Below are 28,000 nucleotides of genomic sequence, written 5' to 3' on the forward strand. Positions count from 1 at the left end.
CCTTCCTTCCTTCCTTCCTTCCTACCCATCTCACATACAGCCCTGCCTCTCCTCCCTTATTTCCTGGAACACCTCAAGCTATTCCCTTATGATAGCAAAAGAATACCTTATTGTTGATGGCACTGATATTTTATTTCCTCTTCTGGAATTGACAAGCCCTAAGGAATGTAATTCTACACTCTTACACTTTTCTATGACTACACCTCAATACTTCTATACTTCCAAGCAAAGTACCCCACAGAATTCCAATAAAACAAGACTCACTTGTCATCTAGAACAGGAGTCAGCATCCATCACCAGTCACCATCTCACACTCCCCTTGGCAATCTTCCCACCTGAAACAACAGTTCTTCCCACTGAATGACCTCCAAAACAAAAGCAGGAGGAAGCCTATACTAAGACTCCATATAGATCTCACCTGAATGAAACACTTAAGGAGGCCACCTCCGTCCATCTGCAAGAGGTTCCCCAAGAGGGGTAGGGAACAGGGTCCCGGTGGAAGATGACCATGGACCTTTGCATGGCCCCCGACTAGAAGTAGAAAGAAGCTCAGGAAGACAGCAAGGAGGAACAGGACACTAGCGTCCATGCTCCTGGTCTAACCAGAGTCTGTTTCAGTGCACACTCCACCAGGACTTTTGATGCTGAACCCACCTCTCCACTATGTTATGCAACTCCAGCTATTCCCACCTCCTGTCACTCATTGTCCAGGTATGTGAACAACATAGTTCCTACATGGGCTGCTGGTGACCTACTCATTTGGTATTCCATTACCCTCACCCTAAATGTTGGGAGGGACACCATAAAACAGACCAAAAGGGCACTGGAAGAAATGCCTATTGACTTCAGAGAATGAGTGTGTACTTGTCAGCTCAATTTTATCTATTTATTTGCTAAAGCATTAACCTGTGTGTGTATTCTCCCTTTGTGAAGAACATTTCTTATATGAATATGATTGTGTGTTTTTCTGTGTTCTGCTAGATGCTAGCGTGTGTGAGTGTGTGTGTGTGTGTGTGTGTGTGTGTGTGTGTGGTGTGTGTTTGTGTGTGTGTGTGTGTGTGTGTGTGTGTGTGTGTGTGTATCTGTACTAGGTTCTGAGAACTGGAAATAGACAGGCATGCCACCACATCTGGCACATTTAACTGCATGTTTAGAAGCCAGCTATCATTTTCTACAACAGAGTTCAAATCCACTGTGTGACTATAGTTACTTTTCTTAACTCTTCTGTATTTCTGTATACCCATAGGGGAAGAAAACAAACCTCCCCAATGTATGAACACTATGTCAGGTACTGCGTGGCACCCACCTGGAATCCTGGACCACAATAATGACTCAAGTTTAAAGTCAGATTACTCAGCTTTGCAGGAGAAACATCTTGGTATTAGTTGAGTCTTTAATGGCACTGTGTCAAGATCAGGAATGTTCAGGTAATGTGTCTGAAAATCACCATGTCTTTCTTCCCTTCCTCCTTAGTAACCACAGTATAACCCTAATGTTGAGGTCATGTCCTGGGCAAAACAGGATAAGGCATTAGCTGAATTTTAGAAGAAGGGTGGTGCCTACTCTTTTAGGCATAGAGTTCTGTAGACTTTATAAAGTTTAACGTTATGTTATTCAAATGCTAGTTTCTCTGCCCCCATGTCTTGTTCTGAAGTGGACACAGCATTGTAATGTTTATACCAAGAATCTCCTGTCTCGTGTTTGTATAAATAGTTCGTATCATTAATTCTCTGCCTTTTGAATAAATGCTGGGAGCCCAGCAGAGCAGAATAAAAACTCAGGTGAGTACTGTTTTGCTTTCTGGAATGACCACCATTTGACCCAACCTGCCCTTGGGGGTTAGAGATGAGGTGGTACAGAATCAACAGCCCAGATTCCAGGAGCAGGTGAGAAAGCCACATCAAGCTCTTAAGAACTTCACCACAATTAATCCTGAGGGGGCAGCATTTATACCCTCCACCCATATCCCATTGGTACAAAGTAGGCATCTCTTCCAAGTAGCAGTTCCTGATTAAATGCCATTGTCTGAGTCACCAATTCTTAGGCTCTTGATCAATATTCAGTTAGGTCCTCATGCAGGATGTGCTTCCAAGGCTGCACAGCCCTTAATGTTTAGGTTTGGTCAGCCACTGTGCTTCCTACTATATGTCTACCCTTTTGTTTTAAGATTTTGATAGCCTACTGGGAGCCAGGGTCCCATTGCCTTGACATTGTTGATCCACCTCAGAGGATTTCTAGTATACAGAACTGTACCTGTCTTTGGTTGTCTTATCTTTCAGGATCTTACTCATCCCTGACTACCAGCCCTCAAAAAGTTATCACTCCAGAGACATGTCACAAAATCAAGTGATGAGAAACAGCCTTCATGGTGGTTTCATGGATCTCTGCCATTCAGGCCTGTAACACATCCTTAGGGCTGGTAGCAATCAGGATTTTCAAAATCCATCAGTACCAGGAAGGTCACCGTATTTGTAGAGTGTTGCCTGGTAATAGTCTGTGCAAAATACTTAAACAACATAATTATTAGTATACCAATTCCATTCATCATAAGTGGATACCCATGAGGGGTCAAAGACTCTTTTAATATTTTCCTAACTTTTCCCAAGAACCCAGAAGTCAGGGAGAGCACAGATTCCCTGGTCACATTGAGGTTGACTATATTCTCCCTTAACAGGAGAGAATAGTTAAAGAATTTGTCTGACTGGGTACCTTTAAGATATTGAGCCAACTGTTGTCATGCTCCAGTGGCATTATATATCTGGCAAGAAGTTACACAGATTTAGTGAAAGTTGGGGTGATGGGACAATAGAGACGTGGCATGTCCCTAACAGTGGTCAACACTTCTGCCAGTAAGTCAATCTGTTGTGGTAAAATGTGAACGGCTTGATAAAGATGTTGATTTAGTATCTCCTGTGACCTGTAGAACCTCAGCTGACTCAGAGGCTAAGGCCTTCACAGTCTCCACCATTGTGGTTGTTTCAAAGCTACAGAAGCTGTTGTGACCCTGGAAATGCCTGAAATGATGGTCATCATGATGGCAGCCATAACACCAAAATTCTTCTTTCCCCAGTGTAGAAATTGTAAGTGAGTCTGGGTCATTAGAATGACAGCATGGAAGTGAGTGGTATTTACCATAGGCACCAAAATGGGGCTGATTCCCTCATCAGGATGGCCACTGGTAAATACCTCATCCAGCATGCAGACAGGAGAAGATCATTTTCATTAAAGCAGTTAAAGCTGTCTCTGATACTGGAGGTATTGGTGACCAGAAAGAAAAAGCAAGGTCAGACACAAAGTGGGGTGGTTTTCCAGCCAATCTGTCTACCAATGGTCAAATTAACAGGCGTTGTCTCAGCCCACATTTTCACTGAACACTTTATACAGAGATATGTCCCATTAAAGAGATTGCTACCTTTTAGGAGAGTGAGAAGGTGTAAGGTATGACAATTAGAGGGGACACGTAAGTTCCAATTGCTCATGATGGTGTCATATCAAAATCTAATGAGATGCCAATTAACATAGGGAGTAATATTGGAAGCATGATGGGAGGTAAACCTCCACAAACCAAGTGTGAGGTTAGATGACAGTATTGGGTAGCCCCTGGAGAATCTTACACCAAGTGCAGCCTGGAAGTGCCTATTCACAGGGATACAAAGTCCCACAAATGTGGGAATGTGAGAGCCCCTTGGACAGTGAGGAAGGTGTGAACATAATATTCTTGGGGGATCCATTGTAGATTTGTAATCAGTAAGGGGAATGTGAAGTTCCATGCCTAACATGGTGCCATAGGTTAGATTTCCAAGAAAGTCCCCTATGGTAATATTGTGTAGTTGGATACATAGGCCAGTGAAAGAGACATTGATGGCATTCCTTCATTAGCCACATGCCTTTTAATCATCATATAGTAGTAACTTAGTCCACAAAGGGAAACCCAAACTCTAATTGGAAAAGAAATTGGTAGCCTAGGAAGCTAACTGCCACAGACAAAAGAATGGAGGGCATAGGCACCAAAGCTCAGAGTTCATTGGCCCTCCCAGGCCAAAGAAAGATTATTAAACACAGTGTGTTCATTACATCTCCCAACTGTGGTCCTCTCCTGATTCTGTCATTGCCCCCTAGTCCATGACTGGGTGAACATCACTCAAGGGCACCCATATTGGAGTGCTTTCATCCTGGAGGGAAACAAACATAATCTCATCCCCTTGTCAGAAGCAGATATGGTGGTTGCCATTGAGAATTTATTTGATCCCTCCATCTGATCAATAGGAGGGGAGTATCCCTCAGCAAAAATGCCCAATGTTCATGAGCAGAACTCGGCCCTTTCTCATTGAATGAGAGAAAGTTGACCTGAAATAGAACTTCCAACAATGCTAAGTGTTGATCTCTTTTTGGATTTTAGGGAGCATCCCAATGGAATGACTGATCTTTCATGAGGATAATAAGGTATTGAACTGCTGAGATAAGTAGGCAAGTCCATTGTCAGTCTTGAGTGCCCAAGGCACTACCATTACTAGCATTGCTGATTCCATGGCCTTAATAGCATAAGTCGAGTTTTCAACTGCCATGGCAACAGCATATATAAAGGCCAAACAAATATCTACCATATCTAGGTAATCATACCTAAGATTACCAAACACTGGGTAATGGATGACATCCATTTGCCAGATTGTATTGGGTAACAGACCTCTAGGGTTAATTCATTATCTGCCAGGGGCACACATTGAACAAGAGCTTGAAAGATGTTTACATTGCAACACTGGCATTTCAAGGAGGAGCTTGTGTAAATTATGAGGGGAAAGGTGAAATTGCTGGTATAACATTCTAATTTGTTTTAGCAACTCCATGAGTACAGCCATAATCAGAAAATTAGTTCTCTCATTTCCTTCTTCTAATATGACAGACAATTTAGAATGCGATCTTATATGGGAAATGAACCAGGCATGTACCCTATTCTCAATAGCCTTCTGGATAGATCACATGCATACATAGGGCTGTTTTCCTTTTTAATATAGGGGAAGGAAAGAGTATGGACAGCTTGTATTTCATATTGACTGACTAAGAAAATACTGACTGGCTTCCATTGGCAACACTCAAAAATTTTCAGGACTCCAAATAATTCAGGTAGTTACACTGAGCCAGAATGAGGGAGAGGATGAGTTGTGTCCTTTCCCCCTGGTCTTTGGATAAGAACACTAAATCTAGTTATATTAACGTCAGAAAAACCCATAGTTGCCTTGGGAATGGGTTGCGGGTTAGTTATGTTATGCTGCTTAACTGTAATTGGCAGCTGGGGGAGAGCAGCATGATGCTTGTCTGGTGGCTGGTGATTATTCAATGATCCTGTGAAAGTTAATGGAATCTGCCCTTAATGATTGAACATATCCTAAGGAGACTGGTAGAATTATTTTGCATGGTTTCCTTTTATAAGTTCTCCTTGCTACGCCTCTCACCTTAAGGGCAAGGCAGAATAAAATCTTAAACTTTGAGGCAACCTTAACTAGATCACAGTAGGCCTGATGCCACCACATGAGGGACTCTTTCTGCCATAACATTCCTAGGGCCTGTTCAAGGGACCAAAGAATTACGTCTAGGAGTGGTTGCCATGAATCATGCCTTTTCATAGTTGATAAACAAAAGAGTGCCATAACTTTCTGTAGTAGGTTGCTAGCCTCATATGTTAGTTTAACCCTGCAGGAGGGGCTGTTAGACATCTCAAAGATAGAAAAGAGGTGCCTCTTCTTCTGGTCCAGAATAGGAAGGAAAGGTTTAAGACAGATAATGGCTGCATACAATCAGTGTAACTTCATAAGGGAGAAGGATACTTTTATCATGATGGATAAGGCCAGGAGCTGAATTCTGTCAAAAACAGAAAAGCTGAGGAAGGCTTATAGGGTAACTCTGAATCTTCTTGGGAGCAAGCATTAACCAAAGTTTTTCTGAGTTAAATATCAACTAAGAGGACACCCTTTCAAGATGGGGCAAGGTAGGGTGTGCAGATTAATATCATTCATGTAATGGATTACAAGGACATCTCTAAAGACTCTCTTTATAACTCTAGACACATATAGCTGAAAAATGGTCAAGCCCCGAGGAAGAATGTAATGCCCTTAGGCAGGAGTGGCCACTGATGACTTTTGGCTGGTTGTTCATATTAGGCTCCTACACTGTAAAGGCAAAATGTCATCTATCCTGGGTAGCCCGAGGGATCTGAAAAATGGAATCCTTAATGTCTAGAATTATCACATGGTAATTAGGCAAAATAGTACTAGGAAGAGGTAGTCCCATTTGAGTGGTCCCCATTTTTCCATATGATCATTAATGGTTCTCCGGTCCTATATAAGCCTATATTTCCCTGACTTCTTTTTAATAACAAAAATAGGAGTATTATGACTGCTGACAGTGGGTTGCAAATGACCTAAAGCTAATTGTTCCAAGACCAGTTATTTGAGAGAAGACAGCTTAGGTTACAAAATGGGCCACTGGTCCACCCACATATCAGCTTTAGACAGCCACACCAATGGTATAGGGTCAGATACCTTGATGTCAAATGGTGCTGGGTGGGCAATAGCTGTTAAAATTGGCAGTGATCCTCAACTTCTGGACCTGTGAGACCCAGTTGGTCAATTTGTAGAACATCATAAAAAGGGATGATCATCCATAGTAAAACCGTCACTCTTGTCTTCTAGAATATCTCTTCCCCAGAGTTTGCCAGGTACATCAGCCACAACAAGTGTAAAATATCCCTGACTGCCATCCAAGTTCTATCAGAAGAGAGGTCAAGTAGTAATTTTTTATAGCCTGTTAGCATCCAGGTCCCATAATGGAGGGATCAGGCCATAGTATCCATTGGGAGAAACCTAATGATTCATATTTTGTTATTGTATTGACATCTGTCCCTGTCAAAACCCAACAACCCCTTAACAGGTATACCATCTAAATGTACACTCATCATCAGGGAATTGGGAAACAAAGGCAAGGTCCAAAAGACTCCTCCTGGATGAGCAGGGCTCCATCTTACTGGATGTGATGAACAGTACCCCATTTGGAGTTTAATTATCTTCCTACTTTTTAAAACAAAAATATTTAGCCCAAAGAAACCTTTTTGCAACAAGGACATCTGGTCTTGGGCCTAGCTGAGAGGCAGGCCCACCTGAGGTGAACAGGCTTGCCACAGTCCCAACAGGTCCAATCAGGGGAACCTTCAGGAGGATGGGACATCCTATGTAATACTCCATGACCAAGGCATCAATGGAGGCCACCAGGGCTACAATGGAGCCTGCACCAGGATCCAAATTATAAGTGGCAATAACCCATTTATAGATATCATCAGTTCTTATGAGAGCAACAGCATTTTAAATGGAGGCATTAAAGTCTTCCCATGTGACCTGCTTGATTAGCATGTTTCTGGCAGAGCCAATATCAACTTGTCTTTCCAGTGAGTCAGGCAATCATAACAGGAAGTCCATGAAGGACTCCTCCGACTGCTCAACAAGATTGAGAAAGTGAGCAGGGGGGACTTGAGGGCTAAAGGCCTTAAGGCCTTAAAGGTAAGATCAGCAACTTACTTAAAGCATGCAGTTTGATAGTGGCTGGAGTGATTGAGTTAATGTATGCCCAGTGGCCAGTAAGCATGTCGAGAGTACTGTTAGGTTTCTATTCTAGTTTAATTCTAGCCTGATTCTTAGACAGGTCATGATATGCAGACCTCTGAATAAGAAACAAGATGTGGTCAAGCACTGACTTAAGGAGATTTTATAAATTGTAATAATTCTGCAGGTGCATGGCCCATTTCTTTATTACTTGTTCAAAATATGGAGAATTGCTACCAGAATCATTGACAGATTTTCTGATTAGTGCCAAGTTGGCCAGAAAAATGAGAATCCAGGGACTAGTCTCTGTATCAAGGCCAAGTTTGGCAGGGCCTCATGATATACCTGAGGATACTGAGGCCTGCTGGGGAGACACAATTCAGAATGAGAGACAATCATCACAGGACTGGCAGCTGAAAGACAAGGTCCCCTAGATCATGCCAGTGGCAAGCTGGGAGTACTGACAATGGTGCAGGAAAGGAAGGGCTTGTGAGCAAGGGACCTGGGGCAGCAATGCTAGGTGACTGCTTGGAGCCTGACAGCTGTGGGTGGGCTGGAGCAAAGGTGCCTTGTCCTCATCACTAAGATCATCCTGTTTACACAGAAAGAGCATAATGGGGTTAGTAATAGAAAGGTGCATATTAGCCTGGTCTTCACAGTGTTTGTTATGGAAACTACTTCCTCTGGGGAAGAATTCTTAAGACTTGCTATGCCTGCAAGGAGGATAAGGACAAAGAATAAGGGAGGGATAATCCCAGACTGTACCTCCTGCTTGCAGGGGAGGAAGGGAACATGCATCCAGAAGTCAGGGTCTCAGAGATAGCCAGAAGGCCAAAATACCAGCCTCCTCCCAAAATTGGTCCAGATCATGAGTTTTAATCTTGAGATCTCATATCACTAGAACAATTTTCAGCACCCTTATCTGGGGTTTTTTTTGGGGGGGGGGAGGAAAGGGAACCCATAACAACAAGCCAAACAGAAACAAGTGCTGAACAGACAGATACTACAGACAAGGTGTCACAAGTCTTGTATTAAGCAGGGGACTCTATCAGGTGTTACTTCAAGTCCATATAGGCCATATGCCTACCTGCTTCCCCCCCCCCCCCCCCCCCCCCCCCCCGCCAAAAGGCATTCAGGAGCTGATTCCGGTTCCACAGCCTGAAAGAACAGCCCTATACAAGAAGCCAGGAGAAATCCAAACCCCAAAAACAGGGCCTATAAGAGAAATTACTTAAATTAATAAATCAAAAGAAAGTATTGCTACAATATTAAAATTACAACATAGGAAAAAAATAAAATTACGGATATAAGGCTTAGAAAATAATATACAATATCAGAATTAAAACATAAGAAAAACTAAAATTATGGAAGGAGAGTTTAACAATAGATATAAGAATTTATGGAGTAGAATGAACAACAGGAAGAGAAATTTAAAACTTGGCAACAAAGCCTAGAGAAATATTAGAACAAAAGGCACAAGATTTTATAGGTCATGATAAACAACACAGAAAAATAAAGGTTGGAGATTAGGCTTTAAGGAGGAAATTTTTTTTTAAAGGTGCAAAATTTTACAAATCATACTGAATAACAGAAAATGTTGAGAATTGGAGATAGAGCCTGGAGATGAATTTACTAACATTAATTAATTAAATAAAGTACATACTAAAATAACAGAATTGCAATATAAGAAAAACAATAAAATTTGGAATCATAGGTTACAACAAAACATACAAGAACTTAGAAAAGAATTAACAACAGAAATCAAAAAATGAGGCATAGGGGCAAGCTATGAAAAAGAGGCTACAAACATGTAATTTGGGTGGAAAAAACTGCTAGGATTGTAGACACACAAGCACTAGAGAGGTATGAAAATGGAGGTAGAACTTAAGAGAGAAATGTAAAATATTAATTAGGGAAAGTACTCAGATAGAGACAGTAGATAAAAATAAAGAAAGCCAGCCCAATGTTGTTAACAAACAAACTTTGGTTTACCCAATTAGTATTCAACAAAGACAGCAGATGATAATCATCCACAAAATGTTCAGCAATTTGGATGGCAGCCTGTGGATAATGTTGAACTGAGAAAATTTAAAGAAAGCATCACTAATTTGCATTCACCATTTGTAAGATAAATCCTGACTTCTTGGGCTGCCAAATATAAAATAATCCTTCAAGACAGGAAAGATATGGCCATACCAATATTAAAACCTGGGCCATATTTACAATTGGTTTCATGGTGTAAAGAAGAGGCTGAGGAGATAGCATGAAAAAATAAAGTCAGAGGTATCAATATTTCTAAGGATCATCTACTTGATGAGGCTCATTTTCCTAAAGTAGATGTACAGGCCAAATATGATAGAGAAACAGTTGATATTTATGTCATGTGGCAGCCTTAAATGCCCAGGACAGGGTTGAGGAAACAGGAAAAAGGCTTAAACTGGTTTTACAGGTTTTGGAAAGCCTAAAGGAAAAAACATTGAAGGACTTTTACAAAGTTTGACTTCAACTATAGAAAGAAGTATATCAGATCCATTAGGAAGAAAGGCACTAATTGAATCTTTAGCTTCAAAAAATGCCAATGTTAATGCAAAAAAAAAAAAAAAAATAGACGGTAAAGGCAAAAACAGCATCAATAGCCAAATAGATTAGAAATCCAGTTGATATTAGATACATTCACCTAATGTAGCCTTAATAGGGTCATCACTAAAGACTTTGAAACAATTAAACACTCAAATATGTTAATTGGGGTGAGCAAGATAATTTCAAAAGGAATTGCAAGGAAAACTAAATTAACTCCAAAAAGGAGTCTGTGCCTCCTGAAATATGTAAAAGATATCAGAAAGGCTGACATTGGAGCAGTATATTTAAATCAACAACAGACAAATGGGGGCAGGATCAGATTGAGAAGAGACAGGAAAAACATCCAGATGGCCAGGAAATGAATCCAAATATACAGCAGTGGGGATCAGGTGCCATGGGGAACCTCTAGAAAATCCCAGAGACCTGCGATATGAGAAGCTACCAGGAATCTGTAGCAATGTACTTAGCCAAAATGCCTAACAGTGAGGAGATGGAACCAGATGGGATCACTTCTAGTAGGTAGACATGGCCCCCAGTTGAGGCTGGAAGACAAACACACATCTTCAAATTTTTTAACCCAGAATTGTCCCTATTGAAAGGAATTGCAGGGACAAAAATGGAGCAGAGACTAAAAGAAAGTCTACACAGTGACTGGCCCAATGTGGGATCTACCCCATGCACACACACAAAGGCTGTATTGTTTGTTCAGACCGGAGCTTGTCATGGCTGTCTTCAGAGAGGCTCTACCAGCAACTAACTGAGACAAATGCAAATCCTTACAGCCTACCATTGAATACAGGTAGGGGACCAACATGGAAGAGTTAGAGAAAGGACTGAAGGAGCTGAAGGGGATTGCATTCCTATAGGAAGAACAACAGTGTCAACTCACCCAGACCTCTCAGAGCAACCAGACACTAAACCAAAAACCAAGGAGCATGCATGGTCTGGTTTGTGGCCCGGGGAACACATGTAGCAGAGGACTGACTTGTATGGCCTTGGTGGGAGATGATGCACATAAAACTGTGGATTTACGGTGCCCCAGAGAAGAGGGGTACTTCTGAGCATGAGTTAGAAGTGAAGGAAAGATGGGGTGAAGAACTGGGGCTGGGGGGGGGGAGATGAAGCAAGGGAAAACTTTTAATGTAAATTAATGAAAATAATTTGATAAAGATTTATAAATAAAACCAAGATAAGAAAGTTACAACAAATTCTATAGATAAATCAAAGAAGGGGGGCAAAATATTTGAGTATTTGGTCATATTTCTATGGTCAGAGGCCAAAACCAAAGATATTTATAAATAATATTGAAATTGAAGAAATGGTTGATACTGGAGCAGATGTCACCATAATCTCTCTAGAATCTTGGACCTCAGACTGGCCACTTCCTGAGGTAGACATCCAATTTCAAGGAGTTTGGACTTTTTCCCAGATAAAACTAAGTAACAGATAGCTTAAATACACACGGCCTGATAGTCAGATTGAAAATTAAGGCCAAATGTGACTGATATACCCATAAACTTATGGAAAGAGATTTGCTACAACAGTAAAAAATCAAATATGAAGGTCATTCCAATTTCAGAGACAAGCCAAAAAAGTGATGCTCCTAATTTTAAAAATTAATTAATTAATTAACTAAAGAATGTAATTTTTTAAAGTTAAAGACTGTACATGCTGTCCTGAAATAAGATGCAGCAGAGGCTGATACTTCAACTTTACATCAGGGAACAAAGCTAATATAATAACAGCAGCGATACCACCAAGGTGTATTGAACAATCATCTATGATAAAAGAATAATTATAGTCACTAGAACAGTTAGCCCAAGAGAAGCATTTGGCTCGATATATAGAAAAGCCTATGCTGCTTTGGAATGCTATGGCATTTGTCACTAAAAAGAAATCTGGCAAATGGAGAATGTTGACAGATCCCAGAGCAATCAATGAGGTTATTCAGCCAATGGGTACTCTATAGCCTAGAATCCTTGTATGTTGTCTAAGGAATGGCCCATTATAGTGATCCATCTACAAGACTGCCAATTGCTTTGCATGAATATGATAAGGAAAGGTTTGCTTTCTCAATACTACTTTTAATAAATTTTGTACAATAAAAACATATCATTGTCAAAGAGCAAGTGGCCATAGGTGTTGTAGGTTCATTTCTGGATCTTCAGTTCTATTCCATTGATCTTCCTGCCTGTCTCTGTACCAATACCATGCAGTTTTTATCACTACTGTTCTGTAGTACAGTTTGAGGTCAGGGATAGTGAATCCCCCAGAAGTTCTTTTATTGCTGAGAATGGTTATCGCTATCCTGGGGTTTTTGTTATTCCAAATGAATTTGTAAATTGCTCTTTCTATCTCTATGAAGAATTGATTTGGAATTTTGATGGGGATTGCATTGAACATGAAGATTGCTTTTGGCAGGATAGCCATTTTTACTAAGTTAATCCTGCCAATCCAGGAGCATGGGAGATCTGTCCATCTTCTGAGATCTTCTTTGATTTCTTTCTTCAGAGACTTGAAGTTCTTGTCATACAGATCTTTCACTTGCTTAGTTAGATTCACTCCAAGATATTTTATACTATTTGTGACTATTGTGAAGGGTGTCATTTCCCTAATTTCTTTCTCAGCCTGTTTATCTTTTGAGTAGAGGAAGGCTACAGATTTGTTTTGAGTTGATTTTTTACCCAGCCACTTTGCTGAAGTTGTTTATCAGGTTTAGGAGTTCTCTGGTGGAAGTTTTAGGGTCACTTAAGTATACTATCATATCATCTGCAAATAGTGAAATTTTGACATCTTCCTTTACTATTTGTATTTCTTTGATTTCCTTTTGTTGTCTAATTGCTCTGGCTAGGACTTCCAGTACTATATTGAATAGATAGGGTGAGAGTGGGCAGCCTTGTCTAGTCCCTGATCTTACTGGGATTGCTTCAAGTTTCTCTCCATTTAGTTTGATGTTGGCTACTGGCTTGCTGTATACTGCTTTTACTATGTTTAGGTATGGGCCTTGAATTCCTGATCTTCCCAAGACTTTTAACATGAAGAGATGTTGAATTTTGTCAAATGCTTTCTCAGCACCTAATGAGATGATCATGTGGTTTTTTTCTTTGAGTTTATTTATGTAGTGGATTACACTGATGGATTTGTGTATATTGAACCATCCCTACATTCCTGGGATAAAGCCTATTTGATCATGATGGATAATTGTTTTGATGTGTTGTTGGATTCAGTTTGTGAGAATTTTGTTGAGTATTTTTGCATCAATATTCATAAGAGAGATTGGTCTGTAGTTTTCTTCTTTGTTGGGTCTTTCTGTGGTTTAGGAATGAGCGTAATGGTAGCTTCATAGAACAAATTGGGTAGTGTTCCTTCTGTTTCTATTTGATGGAATAGCTTGAAGAGGATTGGTATTAGGTCTACCTTGAAGGTCTGATAGAATTCTGCACTAAAACCGTCCAGTCCCAGACTTTTTTTGGTGGGGAGACTTTTAATGACTGCTTCTATTTCTTTAGGGGTTATGGGACTTTTAAAACTTTATGAATATGGGCATATACCCAGAAAATGCTCCAACATCTAACAAGGACATATGCTCCACTATGTTCATATCAGCCTTATTTATAATAGCCAGAAGCTGGAAAGGACCCAGATGTCCTTCAACAGAGGAATGGATACAAAAAATGTGGTAATTTACACATTGGAGTACTACTCAGCTATTAAAAATAATGAATTCGAGAAATTCTTAGGTAAATGGAATGAACTAGAAACTATCATCCTGAGTGAGGTAACCCAATCACAAAAGAACATACATGGTATTTACTCACTGATAAGCAGATGTTAGCCTAAAAGCTTGAAATAGCCAAGATTCAACTAAACTGACCACATGAAGCTTGTGAAGAAGGAAGACCAAGTGTGGATGCCTCTGTCCTTCTTGGAAGGAGTGACAGAATGCTCAAGAGAGCAAATAAGGCAACAAAGTGTGGGACAGAAAGTCAAGGAGGGGCCATAGGGAAGCCACTCTACCTTGATATCCATCCCATGTGCAGTCACTAAAGATAGACACTGATATGGATGTCAGGAAGTGCGTGCTGACAGGAGCCTGATGCAGCTGTCTCCTCGAAGGTCTGCCAGAGTCTGACATATCCAGAGGTGGATGCTTGAAGCTACCCATTGGTCTGATCAAGGGTTCCCAATAAAGATGTTAGAGGACTGAAGGAGCTGAAAGGGTTGGTGGCCCCAGGAGGAGAGCAACAGTGCCAACCAACCAGAGCTCCCCAGGGTCTAAACCACCAGCCTGGGAGCACAAAGGAAGGCACCCATGACTTCAGCTGTATACTTAGGGGAGGATGGCCTTGTTGGGCATGGGTGGGAGAGGAGATCCCTGGTCCCATGAAGGCTAAACACCGAGCGGGGAGGAATTTGAGGGTGGGGAAGGGAGGTAGGTGGGGCTTACCCTTGTCGAGGCAGGGGGGGATGGGACAGGAGGTTCCTGGGTGGTGGGGAGAATTGGGTGAGTGGATAAAATCTGAAATGTATTTTAAATAAATAAATTAATTTAATTTTTAAAAAACATATTATTGGAAAGTCTACCACAAGAAATGTTAAACCTTGTGCCAGTATTTTATGCAACAACCATTGGAGATGACTCATAAACAATTTCCTCAATTTATAATTGACCATTGTATGGATGATATGTTATTGGCCAATTCAGATACAAATATTTTAGAAAACTTTGATGAAATAAAGAAAATCTTGCCTCATTGGAAATTACAAACTGTCCCTGAAAAAATACAAAGAAAAGATTATACTAATTATCTATGATATAAAATAAGTCTACAAAAGGTTAGACCATAAAAGGTACAAATCAGGAGAGATTAAGGACCCTTAATGATTTCCAGAACGTATTGGGAGATATTAACTGGCTTAGGTCTACAATTAGCTTGACTATTCAAGAGCTAATTAATTTATTTAAAGCCTTACAAGGTGATAAAGATTTAAATAATCCAAGAAAATTATCAGCCAAGGCTGAAAAGGAGTTGACTCTGATAGAAAAGAAACTACAGGATATATTCTAGAACTTCTTGATCCAAAGATCGTTTGCATCTCATTTATATCATGCCTTCTATCCATTCTCCCACAGGAATTCTTATGCAAAGGAAAGATTATATCTTAGAATGGATTTTGGGGACACAAACAGAGGAAAAAATAAAAATCTATATAGAAAAGGTTTCTTTATGAATACTAAATGGAAAAAATGAGACTTGGTTAATTAGCTGTAATAGATCCAGCTGAGATTGTGGTTCCTTTTATTAATGCTGAAATTGCCTCATTATGGACATAAGATGAACACTGGCAAAGAACTTGAAGTGATTTTCTTGGAGAACTTAACAACAAATATGCAAAAACCAAGCAAATTCACTTTAAAAAAGAACACATTGGCTTCTCCCTCGTACACTAAAAAGAACTCCAATTTCTGGAAACCTTACATTTTACACTGATACAAGTAAATCTGGACAGGTAGAGTATAAATCACATGATATAACTAAGATAGTTGAAAGTCCTTATATTCAATTAAAAAATCAGATTCATATACAATCCTCATGATATTATTACATGTTCAAGTATCTTGTAATATAGTAACTGACCCTAAATATATAGAAAGAGTTGGTTTTGCATATAGAAACTTCTGATCTAATTTAGGGTGATTCCAAATTGACTTCACTGACTATTCAACTGCAAGAAGTGATCAGAAATAGAAAACCTTACATTGTTGATTGGTTAATATTGTTGTTCTTCCTATGGGGTTGCAAACCCCTTCAGCTCCTTCAGTCCTTCCACTAACTCCTTCATTGGGGTCCCCGTGCTCAGTCCAATGGTTGGCTGCAAACATCCCCATCTGTACTGGTCAGGCTCTGGCAGAGCCTTTCAGAAACAGCTATAATAGGCTCCTGTCAGCATTAGTAGTAGGGGGTTTAGTCTAGGTTTGATGTCTGCTGATGGAATGGATCCCTAAGTGGGGCAGTCTCTGGATAGCCTTTTCTTTAATCTCTTCTTCACTCCTTGTCCACACATTTTTCTTAGACAGGAGAAATTCTGGGTAAATATTTTTGAGATTGCTGGGTGGACCCATCCCTCAACCAGGGGCCATGCCTAACCTCTGTATATGGTCTCTACAGGTTGTTTCTCCACTTTCTTGTGCATTTCAGCTAATGTCATTATTGTTGGTTCCTGAGAACCAATTGTTGGTTCCTGTTTTTCTAGCACCTTGGACTCTCTAGTGACTACACCACTTCCCCATCCCTGACTGCTACACACCTCCATTCAATTTCCTGACTCTGTACTTCTTCCTCTTCTCCTCCCACACTTGATTCTGCCTGGCTTTTTCCCTCCCACTTGTCTCTCCCTCCCAGGTCCCAGTCTCTCTTCCTCTACCTCCTGTGATTATTCGGTACACTATTCCAAGTAAGACTGAAGCATCCACACTTTGGTCTTCCTTCTTCTTGAGCTTCATATGGTCTATGAGTTGTATCATCGGTATTCCAAGCTTTTTTCCTAATATCCACTTATCAGTGAGTACATACAATGTGTGTTCTTTCTTGACTGGGTAACCTCAATCAGGATATTTTCTAGTCCCATTCATTTGCCAGTGAATTTCATGATTTTTTTAGTAACTGAGTAGTCCCCCATTATGTGAATGTACCACATGTGCTGTATCCATTCCTTTGTTGAGGGACTTATGGGTTGTTTCCAGTTTCTGGCTATGATAAATGAGGTTGTTATGAACATAGCTAGCTATTTTAAGCCTAACCAGTTTTCCTAGATTCTTGTGCCCCCAAAAGAGAAATCTTTCACCCCAATAAAACAGGAATAAATTATAAGAATACCATCATCCCAGTCTTTAAATTTGTGTGGATAGTTTTAGTCATTTTATTAGTCATATATGGATTGTCCTTTTAGTAGAAGATTTACAAATACTTATGGTCTTCTATAAGGAAGAAATAAAATAAAGAACTTAGACTCAATATTTCTACCACTCCTTTCTTCTTCTCTATCCTTTCTTCAATAAAGAGAAGGGGTTGAAAAGGAAAAATGGGGACATAAAATATTTTAAAAAATTAGAAAAATAGTAGTCTATTATTGAATCTACTCTTAAACAAAATGAATATTTTATAGCCATAACCTTATATTTGTAGAGATTTTTGTATTTTGATTCAAAATAAAAATTATATTTTTATTAGTACAAAATTTGTATATTCATACAAAATGAGGTAATTTTGGGTACATTGGTAAAAGTTATTGTATATTGATACAAACATAAGGTTGTTTTCATATACATAATATATATATCTTTTTAATATTTATTTGACATACTGTACTCATGTAAAGATGCAATATAAAGTTCTAGTCTTTTGACAGCTGCTATTACAAACTTATGGATTATTAAGAAATATAAAGTACTAATTAGTAAAACTCATGGTCACGTTAGATACTAGTTTAGATAATTACAATAAAATGTTTTCAAGGTTACTCACATAGTAAATAGCCAAGAATAAAAAATGTTTGACAATTCAGATATACTCTATATAGACAGTTGTTCAAAAACCTCAGTGATCCACTGAATATGGCATTTATAATAATTTCATTAATAAAAGATCTTTTGCCGGGCAGTGGTGGCGCACGCCTTTAATCCCAGTGCTTGGGAGGCAGAGGCAGGCGGATTTCTGAATTTGAGGCCAGCCTGAAACTCTACAGACTGAGTTCCAGGACAGCCAAGGCTATACAGAGAAACCCTATCTCAAAAAACAAAAAATAAATAAATAAATAAATAAATAAATAATCTTATGATTATGAGACATCTCCTAACACTATCCCAGTCCACTTCAAAGAAGATGATGAGCATCAATAACCTTCATATGGAGTTGCTTCAATTGTGGCAAGCTAGCCACTGGGCAAAGAAAATGCCCATGCTTCAACTCCAGGCAAATCTGTCCAGAAAGGACAAACAGATACAGGGAAGGCTATTGCCAAGCTCTGTCAATTCGGGGTAAGCAAGTCCTTCATATGTACTGCTTCACAAAATGCTTGTAAGATATATTGGGGCAGAAGGCTAAAGATGGATGCTCTGTTATAGAGAGAATATTGGGGTCTAACCAAGCAGTCCAGCTGTCTCTGCCATTTTTATAATTTTGGGAATCTGTGTCCCTGCACTTCTTTCATACTCAGGTAATATTTATTCCTTCTCAAGTCTTTGATGAGGTTGAATACTAGATAGTCATGGTCTTACTATAAGCTTATGATGTTGAGGATTTAAGAAACTGTGAGAACCGCACTAGTCCCACGTTCAGGCGCCAAAAAATGTTGAGGCCCAGGTTGACCCACGTTGGAGGCGGCCACTGTGTTCTGGCCCAAGCTGCTGCTCCGGTCTGCGGGTCAGGGTTCAGCAAGAGAGTGAGGATGGACTTTGTCACAAGACAGAGTGTGATTCAATCCCGTTTATTCTTCAGTCTCTCTTCCTAGTCCAAGTCCCAAGTCTAGCTGTACTCTCTAAAGAGTCTCCCTAAAGAGTGTATCTCTCTGCCGTCTGCCTCTGCCTTTTATATGTCTCACTTCTAAGCCACGCCTCTAAGTTACACCTTTAATCATGCCCTTAGGGCTTGTCTCTAAATCTGATCTCTACACTTCTAAATCACACTCTTAAGTCACACACCTTTAATCTCACACACCCAAGGAAAGTCCTGGGTATCAGAGTGTGCTCAGCTGTTGTAGGCTATTGTAATCCAAGTCTCATATCAGGGTATATGGCTCAAGATGGCTGCAAAGCTGATAGCCGCTTTCTGCTAAAAGTCGGCTCCAAACAAGTCTAAAAAGATGTTTTGGGATAGAAATACAATTAAGATAGAAAGTGATTTGGATACAGAATTCTGAACTCACCAAGATAGGATTCATTGTAGAATATTTTATCTAGTTGTCAAAAATAAATGCACTGATCATTGCGAATGTTAACTCTTACCAAATAGTTTTCATATTTGCTTCATAATTCTTCCTATAGTATGTTGCTTATTATTATTATAAGAAAGTAGTCTTTTATTAGACAAATGGAGGGAAATGTAAGCATCCCATTCTGGATGTTGTATAAACTTATCCTTTGGTTATGCAAATGCTGCTTTTTCTGGCCTCATATCTTTTTCCAATACAAACATGGCTTTGCAATGCTTATGCCATGAATCTCCTGTCTCAACTTTTTGTAAGCAGTTCTTATCCTGTATAATCTTCCTTGTCAATGAATGCTGATTGCCCACCAGTGACTGAGCAGAATAGAGAAGAGAGTGGAATGTCCACTATTGAGAGGAAGGAGAGAGGAAGAGGCAGATGAGACAGAAGAGTAAAAAGAACTAAAGCCATGAAAATGGATTGTGAAGAGCTGGATCAACAATAAAATGTAGGGCTGGAGAGATAGCTAAGAAGCTAAGAGCAGTGATTGCTCTTCCAGAGGTGCTGAATTCAATTCCCAGCAACCACATGGTGGCTCACAACCATCTGCAATGGGGTCTGATGCCCTCTTGTGGTCTGTCTGAAGAGAGCAAGAGTGTCCTCACATACAGAAAATAAATAAATAAATAAATAAATAAATAAATAAATAAATAAAAAAATAAAAATAATAATACGAGAGTGTCATAAGATAGGGTTGGCAGGTAGCTATATTAGCATACAAGTTTAAGGCACATCATTTAAATGCTCAGCTATTGCGGTATTGAGGTACATTTTAAATAAATCTTAGTTTTTCTGTGAAGTTATTGGGGTATGGCATAAGGTTAATAAACACACAGGATAGTAAAAGAGTGTTGACTGCCAAAAGCCATCAGCTCTTCCCCCAGAATAGCAAGACGTAATTAATTGCTAGAACTCATCATATTTTATTTGTCTGACAATGTGTCCCCCTCAGGTTGCTGGATGTCAAGTCAGGTCCTTGACATTTATCTACTGGTAAATATATTGGTAACAATGGGTTTTCATTCAACTATTAATAGTAAGTAAACTGGTGCTGCCATGTAGGTGGCGCATAAGGCCCTTGTGTTAAGTGAAAAAACAAACATAATAGTCAAATGATTGTGTTTATATTGAACTTCCAACTACATCAATCCATAAGAATAGAAGTGTACAAGTATTACTGGAAATCAGAGAAAGGGGAGAATTTACACTGACTCTTGGGAGATAAACGCTTCTTTGTGAAATTACAAAAATGTTTGTCTAATCACAGCTTTTTAGATATATGGGCAGGAACATCTCTTATGACCTCAAAGCCAAAAAATGATCTATATATCAAGGACTAGACCTGGCAAGACACAGTGAGACTTTATCTATGAAAAGAAAATAATCAGTATTTAGAATGAGAGTGTTATGTGGAACCCTTGTCCAATAAGAAAACAGCATAAAGGAACAAACAGCATTTCATTTCTGATGTGATCAAAATGTATGAAACTTAAGACCTTTTGAAAAACTCAACCACAGACTTCATGAAGATTCTTTGTAGGCAGAGGACATAGAGATTCAGCAAGCCCCCTCAGTCATGAGAGAGGGGGATTGTGGGGTGTGAATGACAAGGAAGGAGCTAGAGTGGAAGACCTTGCCATCATGTGCCTGCTGCACATATTCCCCTCATATATCCTAAATTTCATAATCCCTACATTTGATGCTCACATTAATTCCTAAATGTATTTTTTCCACCCCTGAAACCAAAGAGATTCTTGTAGGCATGTATTTTTCACAACCTATTTTAATAAGTGTTCAACTTCTCCTGTAGACCATCACCCAGCAGAGGTAGTAGGAAAGATATATCGTTAGAATCTGGGGGAACATATTATAATATAAACCTTCTCAGAAATGGAACTTTGGGGCAGTTCCAGTCCACTAGCAAACACCAAACATGAATCAGAATCTGCAATTCAATTCAGAAGAAACAGTGAGTCGTGTCAACCAACCAAAGTCAGCAGTAGCAGCAAGAAGCCACAGGAACTTTATGAGAAGTTCTTTGGTGAAGATTTTATGTATGAAGTCACCACAAGTGAAGCTCAGCAATGCAATCTTATGCAAACCAAACTATGCATGTCATCAGCCAAAAATAGTGAGGCAGATCAAACCCAACCAGTGATCACGTTCCCACTGTCTGTGGGATCATACTTATATTGCTGGATCACATGTCCCTTCACATGTCTGCTATTGCAAATCATCTTTTCACCTGTGGCTGCTTCAGCAAAACATCCTTTCTCATGTATGCTTTAGTAAACCATCCTTTTACTTGTGGGCCCCAGCAAAACATCATTTGACATAACTGACTTGCCAAAGAAACCATATGTTTCTACTTCAGTTTTTCCTTGGTCAATTCTGAAGACCAACTGAGATATGGGAACTACAATGGCTGAGTAGAGATAATACATTTTACACTCAAGATCAAATATCAAAAACCTTAGATGATCCACAGATTCATTGTTTAATGGGCTGGGAGATGGACTTAAGGATCCACATGGTGTCCACAACCGTGTTCCTCTGTTCTACAATACAAGAGACAGAGCTGGTACACAAAAGGTAACTTCTAAGCCCACTTATGCTAGGTGTTGAGTCCAGGACATCTGGGACAGATAGCAGCACAAGGAGTTCTTTAGTATAATACTTTTTAAAATGGCCCAAATTGGGCCAGGATCTTGGCTAAATACTTACTTTTTCCTAGGAAGTGAAGGGGAAAAGATATTAAAGAGCCTATGTATCTGAGGGTCCAATGGTGTGTCTTCATGATCATTTGCCTAAATTTATGTGATACATTTCTTTTCATTTGCTACTCATCAACACAATCAGCATGAATCTTTCACTGTCTCTTTGTCTCTTTTATCTGTCCCTATTTCTCTTTGAGTGTCTCTGTCAGTTGCTCTATCTATCTCCGTGTTGGTGTATGTGTATCTCCCACTTGTCCCATCAAACCAGCCTTTTTCTGCCACATCCTCTCTCTTGGTCTCATTCCCTATCTTTCTCCAAGTATCTCTGGTTCACTATATTTTCAAGGGTTGTGGAGCTATTTTATACGAACTAAAGAGTGCTCCCTTGGAGAGACAGTGAAGGATCATAGATTATACAATTCAGAAAGGTGCCAAATTTACATGATTATAGAATAAGCTATCTGTAGGTTGTCAGGAAGCTTCAAGGAAATAGGTTTCATGGGTACTTGTGTGTTCCCAGTTGGGATTGGAGGTGGTTCAATTTCCTTCAAGTCACTCAAGCCCCCATAAATTAGCTGTTCCCCATGCTCCTGTAAGTAATATTAAACAGCCACTGATCCACCAAGACAGACTCAGGTGTGTTCATTTCTTTGGTCTGTCATCCATCACCTATCTGGTATGAATGGTTTTTTTCACATATCCCCAGAAAAAGACAAACAATTTCAAATAAGCAAAGTTGTGAGAAGATGTGAAGACATAGAAAAATGTCCTGTGTAGAATGGAACAAAGTAGTGTTCTTGCATTAGATGTTACAACAATCAACTACTTCTAAAGATACTTCTATGCACCTAGACAAAGGTGCTGAAAGACAAAGAGACATCAATATGGGTGAGGTCACCACATCTCCAAATCTCCCAGATAGCAGCTTGAATATATGGCTTTTTTGCCCAGTGTTCAAAAGCTGCTGATCACACCATCAGGTTCTGCCTAGACTTTGCATTAGATGGACAGGGGAAAAGGTACGTGAGTAAACACTCAAGACAGGGTTCAACAATGGTCCACAGAAGTGACAGTCAAGCCAGGTATGATGGTTCTCACCTGTGATCCTATCATTCTGAAGGGTAAGACTAAAAAACTCTTAAGATTTAATCTATCTATGGCTACCAAGATTTAAGACAACCTAGAATACAACAAAAACTATGTAAACACACATGCACCCACATATGATCACAAAAAATTTACTGACAGAAATGAGTCTTCTGAATTCATCACAAAGGACCTGAGACTATGTCTCCATTAATAAACTATTTGCTGCACAAGCACAGGGACTGAAGTTCAGAATCCAGGAGTCATTTATAAGTTAAGAAGTTTTGGCTCCCTGTGTAATCCCAACACTTGGGAGGCAGACACAGAATCTCTGGGGAAAGATCACTACCCAAGGCACTGGGTATAGTGATACTCTGCCTCAGTAAATTGCAACACCCTCAAGAAAGACACCTAACATCAACTACAGACCTGCACACAAAGGTAAATGTGCACATGCACTTCCACACACAAGTATGCACACATACATACAAAAGCACATACACACATGCAGGTACACGACACATATATTCCAAACAAAGAAAAAGAAAAGGGAAAGGAAAGCTCCTCACTAAGATGCTGGGTTGTCAATCATTAATGAAGGACCTAGAATGATGGCTCATGGACACATTATAGATACAACTCTTCAGATGTTTGTATTCTACTTCTCAGAGAGATTTGCTAATGGGAAGGTTGGCAGGTAGAAATTAACTCAATGTTTGGAGACATTCCCAGACACCTTGTGTTTACTGAGAAATAGTTATAAATAGAACTGATAAACAAACACTTTTTCAGGATGACCTCACCATGTGATTATGGATAAATCATTTCCCCTGAAGATGTTATCTTCATTTATAAAGAAAGGGGTTTTAATTAGACAAGGGTTATTCCAACTCTAGCTTTAAAACAGAATGATACTCATGGAGAAAAAAATTGTACCTATTGACAACTTGGATCCTTTTTTTTTTTAAAAGAGTTTATGTGAAGGAAGGAGACAATGAAGGTTTGAAGAGTGCTGGGGTGCAATCTTTGCTGGCATCTCTCACATTCTCAATATTGAATTTATTTAGTTCTTGAATGTTTTTACACAAGCAAGTATGGGGGACATGAAAGTCCTTCAAGATGCCAGAAATGAGATCACACTGCAGGAGATGGCAGAACACCAAAAAAAATTATGTTTGGATCCCTTATGCCTGTGCACTCAACAACACACTATCTCAAGGACACCTTGCAGACTTCAGGGGATGTGTTCCCAACTGACTGCAAATGATTCTGTGGACACACACACACACACACACACACACACACACACATAGAGGGAGGGAGAGGGAGAGGGAGAGGGAGAGGGAGAGAGAGAGGGAGAGGGAGAGAGAGAGGGAGAGGGAGAGGGAGAGGGAGAGGGAGAGGGAGAGGGAGAGGGAGAGGGAGAGGGAGAGGGAGAGGGAGAGTGAGAGAGAGAGAGAGAGAGAGAGAGAGAGAGAGAGAGAGAGAGAGAGAGAGGAGATTCACAGCTTTGGGGCACCAGTTCTACCAAAATCACTGAAACTTCTATAAAGTCTTTTTTCTCCATACTCATTCTATTTTGGTGCTCAATATCTGTACCCAACATTTCTTGTCACCTCACTTCGAAGAGAAGTTTTGTTCATGAGAATCTAGCAACATATTAATGGATAAAGAGAACAGGAAATTCTATCTCAGGCATCTGTAAACAAGTAAATAATGCATTTCCTTGAGAAAGTAGTAAATATTGTGTAATTTATTTTTAGATAGGGTTTTATGTATTTCAGGCTGGACTTCATGTAAGGAACAGAGGATAGCTTTAACCCTCATAGCCCCTGCCTCAACCTCTCAAACACTAGGATGACAAGCTTGCCCCCACATTGTCTTCTTACGTGATGCTAAGGCCCAAACCCGGGACTTCATGCGTGTTAGGCTCACACTTTGTGACCTGAGCAGCTCAGGATGCACTCATCATGATCCAGTCACTATGAATACTGCCAGTTTACAGGATTAGTTTTACTCAAAAGCATAGGGAGACTGAAATAATTTTCACTTCTCTGAAAATCTGATCTCTTGTGGCTCTCTTCACTCTTGTTCTAAACAAAAAACTCTTAGACTTCATACAGAATCCACTAGCACTAATTCCTGGTTTATTGTGTAATTTCTGACCTCAGCTGGCTATAGCAAGTGGTGGTAACAGTTAATATTGCACTCAGTAAACTGGGTGAACATACAAATATTAGATCCTGGAAATTAAAACACTTACCATATATGATGAAACAGATAATGTTGGCCATAGCTGAGTGAAGGAGATGAATTGTATTCATATAGGAGCTGCATTAGTAAGGTCTAGTTTATGACTGAGAAACACAGCCTGGTTTCTGATGGAACATAGGCTAGAAACAACTGGAGACCCCAGGTCTAAGGGACTGGATGCTTTTCATCACACTCCCAGACTACAGGCTTCTGACTTGAGGCCACAGACGTCCATATATTTGTGTCCTTTAGTCACATAGGTCAACACCCCTACTAGCCCCTTCACAGGTAGAGGGAGGGCCACAGGCCATGAAAGCCTCAAGACAAATCTCCATATTAATGATGTACCTAAAGGCCAGAACAGAGTAGCCAATTAAGTATTCCTTCTGAGACCTTCTTCCCTGCAAAAGGTATTTAATCTCAGGCCACCCAGAGAAAACTGGAGTAGTTTCTTATCTACTTTCTGCCATGACAATAAACATCTTAATACCATGAATCATTTCTTTTCCATCAGGATCTGCCTTGAGGAACACTGGAGAAGGCCTTCACCTACAGAGCCACTGTCTAACCTTCTGCAGAAGCTCTTTCTGGGTTTCCAGCCATGGCCAACCACCAACCAAAGCAAGCAAAGTGAGACTCTCATCCCCACAGGACACAGCCAGAGCTTCTCTCCCTTTCTCCCTCTTTGGCCATGGGCCAATTCAGCCCATAAATGGCCATCTTGTTCTCAGCTCTTTCCTGTCTCCTAGAGCCCATGAACCAGATGAGCTACCTCCGGCTCAACTGGGACCACAGAATATGCTCCCCCACCCCTGAAGCAGGGTCCCATGGCTTCAAATAGCCCAAAGCCCACCCAGCACCAGAGTGGGGAGAGTACAGTCAAACTTCCTGCACTTCTGTCTCCACGAGTAGCCTTAGACATGTGGAGGGACAGACACAGGACTCACTTTAACCCAACAATTGGTCCAGGACACTCTGGGTGTCCCCTACATTGTCTCTGGGGCTGACTTTTTCTGGCTGGTGTCAACTCCTAGCTAGAAACTATTTCTACCTCACTGTGTCTATTAATCTCCAGGCATTTGTCTTTCTGTGACTCCCTGTGCATCTATGTCCTTCTTCTCTCATCTTAACATTTATCTTAGGGAGTCTTTTCTCACTTCATGCCCTATGTCTTAGTACTCTTTTAATGCTCTGCTAAGATACAAAGACCAAAAAAACTTATAGAAAAAAAGAATTTATTGGGTATTACAATTTAGGAGGATGAGTCTATGACCATCATGGCCATGAGCATTGAAGCAGGCAGGTAGTTGTACTGAAAGCTTACATCTCTTCCACAGCAGGAGGCAGACAGTGAGTTAACTGAGAATGGCATGGGCTTTTGAAACCTTGAAGACACCCCCAGTGACACATCTTCTCCACAAGGTGACATCCTAATTCTTGCCAACAATTTCCACCAACTGGGGACCAAATATTCAAATTTATGAGCCAATATGGAATATTCTCATTCAAATTACCATATATCTGTTAGTACCATGTCCATCTATCCTTCTAACCAAGAAACTTTGTGTTTCTCCTGACTACTTTTACTACCCAATATTTAAGTTTTTTTATTTTAAATTGTATCTTCGGGACATGGGAACAATGAATAGAGGCAGAACTATGGACATGAGGGTAGTGAGGAACAGCCTGATGTGACTATCCAATGATGACACCTGGAACTGTGGCAGGTTCCTGGCCTGTGGTGCCACCAGCAGCCATGTTTGGGTCTATGACCCTACACAGTAGTATTCATTAACTCCAAAAGCCAGGCCAAAGTTTCTGGTCTGGGCTTCTATCAAGAAACATAGGGATGCTTGAGCGCTGTAAAAAACAGGCCCCACCCCTCACCTAGCATCTTTTGAGAGCTGGCCCCATGAAAGCAGATGAACTGACCCCAAACCTAGGCAGTTACAATACTCAGGGGACTGTTCTATGATAACAGTGGAAGTTACAGGTAAGCTGGCCCCCCAGATGCAGGCATGAAGAAATTGGCCCCACCACTCATCTCTAGTGAGGTAGCGTCAATGAAAAACACTCTCCTTCAACCTTACCTCTCATACCTATGACAGACAAGAGACTTAACCCTGGGGTCATGAGAGCAGGAGAATCAGGCCTGCCCCTCACTAACTGCAGCACTCAGAAGAGTGGGCCTTGCTCCTCACTTGGGAATCTCAGAAGAGCTGACCCTGATGGCAAGGTCACAGGTGAGCTAGCCCCAGTAGTATGAGCATGGAAGGATGGGGCCCACTATTTCTCTAAATTTTGGTGACATAGTCAATTGAGGGATGGCCACACAAAACATCTTTATGCCTATAGTAGTCAGGAGACCCTGTCCTGATCCTCAACTCCTGCATGCCCTACACCCTACTTGAGCAGCAGAGTAGAGCTGACACTGGATGTGGGAATTGCAGGTGAGCTAGCCCCAAGGACAGAAACAAGAAAGAGCCTTCCCTATCTCCTTGTCTGCTGGAGGTTAGGGGGAAGTGAGGGAGAGATCCTCTTCATTTTGCACTCACTAGTGTCACTGTAAGATGGTACTGATGGGGTCTTGAAAGCAGGGGAGCTGGACCTGCCTCTTTCCTGCTACAGCACTCAGGAGACAAGGCAATTTACCTCACCTTGGTGGCAAATCAAGTTGATCCTGATGTCAGGAGTGTGGAAAATTGGCACCACAGTTCATTTGCTGGGGGTGGTGTGGAAGATGGAGAGAGACACTCCTGAGCCATGCTCTTTAGCATCTATGACAGGCAG

General features: G+C 40.4%; 1 protein-coding gene and 1 long non-coding RNA gene across 2 annotated transcripts in view; one reads left to right on the plus strand and one right to left on the minus strand.

Moving 5' to 3' along the window:
* The window catches only part of LOC117717022 (cytochrome P450 2B9-like), a 51,941-nt gene that overhangs the window by 8,780 nt on the left and 15,161 nt on the right, over positions 1 to 28,000 (minus strand). The gene's annotated exons all lie outside the window — the stretch shown is intronic.
* LOC143441496 (uncharacterized) lies at positions 29 to 27,926 on the plus strand. The gene is made up of 4 exons (XR_013108976.1): positions 29 to 711; positions 1,247 to 1,427; positions 25,725 to 25,840; positions 27,319 to 27,926. It is a non-coding gene; the product is annotated as an uncharacterized LOC143441496 (long non-coding RNA).

The sequence above is a fragment of the Arvicanthis niloticus genome, chromosome 1 (genome assembly GCF_011762505.2).
Source record: "Arvicanthis niloticus isolate mArvNil1 chromosome 1, mArvNil1.pat.X, whole genome shotgun sequence".
NCBI lineage: Eukaryota > Metazoa > Chordata > Mammalia > Rodentia > Muridae > Arvicanthis > Arvicanthis niloticus.